A 4,229-nucleotide genomic window follows, 5' to 3' on the forward strand; every position below is an offset into this window, starting at 1 on the left:
GTGGGGGCACGACCTGATTTTTCTATTGATTCTCCTAACAGGAGCAGCCGTTGATCAATAGTCTCAATATCAATGGCCTGTTTCAGCCTGTGAAGCTGTTAATGATGCTGTGAGAGGAAGGAAGGCCTCACTGATGCATTTAGTTCTAACTATATATTCAGCCGTATATGTAGAATACTTCATCTTTACTGCACCAGAGCTACGATGGCTGAACATCTCAGACGTGCTCCACAATCCCACTGTGATCCAGTTTATTTCTGATTCCTGCTTCATTGGAATTGTGATCAAAAATCCCGGACTGCTTTTGTGTCGTCTTTAGTCACGAGTCCGGTGCTGTTCTAGACCTGCACCCCCCCCAGTATGGCCGTGATCAGCACTACAGTTAAAAACATAAATATTGGAATATCAGAAATGTCCTCTTGACAACATGCAGATGCTGTTTCCTCTTGTATTGTGATTCACCATGAGATTATTTTTAAGTCAAGGGCGACTCTGAAGATGCTTGTTTTTAGAATACAGATTTATACTGATGATCACAGTTGTGTTATATGGTGCCTACAACATTTGCTCCACTAGATGGCAGCCTTTCCAGAGCTCGATGATTATTTAGCTGGCTGTGGAATAACATTCTAAACACCCCATAGTTCACGCTTGGACAATTCAAGACCCTTAAAAATGTATCTGAGTGAGAATTGACATTGCTTTTCTGATGTTGGATGTTAATTTTGTCTCTTGTCCGTTCTAAGCTCTCTGTCCCTCTTGGGATCTATGTTACTGTTTACATCTGTGAGTTCTCGTGGTGATCATGAAGGATGAGGCCAACTTGGCTGAGTCGCTTTGGAAAAAGAGGTTTAATCTCACCAGGAAAATTAAAAATAAAGGACAAAGGTGTAGAAAAACAGCCAGTTTTCCTAGGATCACGTTGCTCTCTCCTGACAACCTGTGGAATCAGCAATAGGAAAGATGAGGTTGGTTGGACAGACGGGACCTTCATGATGAACATCCAGCAGGTCTAGAACTCATATTCAGGCCGTGAGCTCAACCCTCGTGTTTCTTCAGACGGAAGCTTCTCCTGCGGTCGAACACAAATGCACCGAGGACCCGGAGAAGAACCCAGAACATAAACCAAAGCCAAAGCCGGGAAACAGCGGTTCAGTGAATGTGGTTTTGAAGGTATAGAGGTGGACCGGGTGTTGGTGGTGATTCTGTAGAAGGTCACAGTGCCAGCGGGGTAGTTCACATAGACGGCGACTCTCCGAGGACCAGTGGATGAGAAGGGGAGGAGGGCTACACTTTTGTCATCGTGGAGGACAGAGTAACCGCTGGCAGAACACTCAAGGCTCCAAGACTGCTGATTCGCTCCAAACCAGCTTTGGGCACTGATTCCATGTCTCCGGATCTTTTTGTATGCTACAGAAATGTGAACCCGTCCTGTCCACTCCACCTCCCAGTAACAGCGACCAGTTAGGCTGTTGCTACACAGCAGCTGGGGGAAAGACCTTAAACCTCTCTGGATGGTCTGGATATGGTTGGTCCTCGGCCACTGTCCACATCACCCTGTTGTTGGACACTTGGATTGACCTGTGGACGGTGTTGGTGTCCACGCTGAGCTCACAGTGATCTAAAGGGAGAGAGGAGGAACCAGGAACCAGCTCATGAAACACAACTGAGTCCACTAACTGCTGCTTTTTTCAGAGCGTGACGTGCTGACGCATCAAGTTGATCACTTACACTTCTTCAGACCACTCTTAAGTCTCTCTTTCCCACAATGGTCCAGTCTGGATTGGGAGAAGACACAGAGGAAATGAAATCCAAGGCAGGACAGAGGTTCAACAGATGCCACTCAACCTTGAGCTCTACACTGTTCGTCCCTGACTTTGGGTCAGCCTGAACCGGTTTGCTCTTGATTCGGTTTGTGAACCTCAGAGCTGGATTTGTAACATCTCTCCATATGCCAACGTCATGGAGGAGAACTTTGCCTATTTCTCTCTAAGGATTCCCTCCCAGGCAGTGGCTGCAGCCAGATGGTTGTGCTGGCATCACCTGATCTTTTTGTATCTCTGACGTGACCCTTTTATTCTCCCTTATGTGGGTTCTCGTACCCTGAAGGTCCAGAAAGCATCACATCTCTCTGCTCAGAGGTGGTTCAGATCTCACAATGTGCTGCTTGAACCACCGAACGTCTGGAAGGTCTCCATGCTCATCAATAAATAGTATCAGGTGTTCATTTTAGGGAGGGTGTTTGCATCTACCTGAGAACCTCCAGGCTCAACTCTGGATCCTCCAGAACAGCAGAGAGCTGCTTCGTTCCATCATCTCCAGGATGGTTGAAGCTCAGGTCCAGTTCTTTCAGATGGGTTGGGTTGGACCTCAACGCTGAGGCCAGAGAAGAACATCCTTCTGCTGTGATGAGACAGCCCGATACCCTGCATGCAAGCACATCCACCACACACACACCACACACACACACACACACACACACACACACACACACACACACACACACAGACATTCCTCACTAATTAACAGCTCATTTATGCAAAGTTCTGGGTCGTGTGTCGGGGCCTGGACCTGACTGGGGAGCGAAGCACAGGAACCAGAACCAGACTAAGTCATTTTAAAAGCTGTGGGAGTGAACAGTGGTCGGCTGGTCGGCATTTTTGGTAAAGATATTTCCTCTTTTTGGAAGATAACCAAAATTTCAAGCTGCCATTTAGAAAAACTGATGATGCTGATAAGGAGCACTAACCTGAGGATCTCCAGCCGGCAGTTTGGACTCTTCAGACCAACAGAGAGCTCGTTCAGCCGCCTGAATCCCTCAGGTCATTGTCCCTCAGGTCCAGCTCTAGCAGACTAGAGGAGGAGGCGCTGAGGACGGGGGACAGAGCTTCACAACTCCTCTCCCTCAGATTGCAGTGACTCAACCTGAAAAAAGAAAAGAAGAAGAAAGCAGGAAATCCTTCTGGTTCTCTCCTGCACAATCAGGGACGCAGGCTTATTTCTTTAGTTGACCTTTATGAGGACGGAAGGTGCAATGATACGGAATGAAATCAGTTCTTGGAGTAACTACTACTGCATGCCTGCAAACAAACGCTGCAGATGTGATGCGTGTTGCTGAACACCACAGACACCTGCAGACACTGCAGAACACCTGCAGACACCGCAGAACACACCGCGACAGACCCGCAGACCCTGCAGACACCTGCAGACACCTGCAGAACACCTGCAGACACCTGCAGAACACCTGCAGAACACCTGCAGACACCTGCAAACACCTGCAGACACCTGCGACACCTGCAGACACCTCAGACATGCAGACACCTGCAGACACCTGCAGACACCTGCAGAACCCTGCAGAAACTTGAGAACACACCTGCAGACACCTGCAGAAGACCTGCAGACACCTGCAGAACACCTGCAGAACACCTGCAGATACCTGCAGACACCTGCAGAACACCTGCTGAACACCTGCAGACACCTGCAGAACACCTGTAGACACCTGCAGACACCTGCAACACCTGTAGAACACCTGCAGACACCTGCAGACACCTGCAGAACACCTGCAGACACCTGCTGAACACCTGCAGACACCTGCTGAACACCTGCAGACACCTGCAGACACCTGCAGACACCTGCAGACACCTGTAGACACCTGCAGACCCTGCTGAACACCTGCAGACACCTGCAGACACCTGAAGACACCTGCAGACACCTGCAGACACCTGCAGACACCTGCTGAACACCTGCAGACACCTGCAGACACCTGAAGACACCTGCAGACACCTGCAGACACCTGAAGACACCTGCAGACACCTGCAGACACCTGCAGACACCTGCTGACACCTGCAGACACCTGCAGTCACCTGCAGTCACCTGCAGACACCTGCAGACAACTGCAGTCTCCTGCAGACACCTGCAGACACCTGCAGTCACCTGCAGACACCTGCAGACACCTGCAGACACCTGCAGACACCTGCAGACACCTGCAGACATCTGCAGAACACCTGCAGAACACCCACATACATCTGCAGAAAACCTGCAGAACACCTACAGACATCTGCAGAACACCTGCAGACAACTGCAGACACCTGCAGACACCTGCAGTCACCTGCAAAACACCTGCAGACAACTGCAGAATACCTGCAGACAACTGCAGACATCTGCAGAACACCAGCAGAACACCTACAGACACATGCAGAACACCTGCAGAACACTACAGACACCTGCAG

At 49.8% G+C, this 4,229-nt stretch overlaps 1 long non-coding RNA gene across 1 annotated transcript; it reads right to left on the reverse strand.

Moving 5' to 3' along the window:
- Nucleotides 1–832: 832 nt before the first annotated feature.
- On the reverse strand, nucleotides 833–3,058 carry LOC130520503 (uncharacterized). Its single transcript, XR_008948885.1, has 2 exons — nucleotides 2,253–3,058; nucleotides 833–1,778 (listed from the first exon to the last, which is right to left on the reverse strand). It is a non-coding gene; the product is annotated as an uncharacterized LOC130520503 (long non-coding RNA).
- Nucleotides 3,059–4,229: the final 1,171 nt, after the last annotated feature.

Source organism: Takifugu flavidus, unplaced genomic scaffold (assembly GCF_003711565.1).
Source record: "Takifugu flavidus isolate HTHZ2018 unplaced genomic scaffold, ASM371156v2 ctg408, whole genome shotgun sequence".
NCBI classification, from domain to species: domain Eukaryota; kingdom Metazoa; phylum Chordata; class Actinopteri; order Tetraodontiformes; family Tetraodontidae; genus Takifugu; species Takifugu flavidus.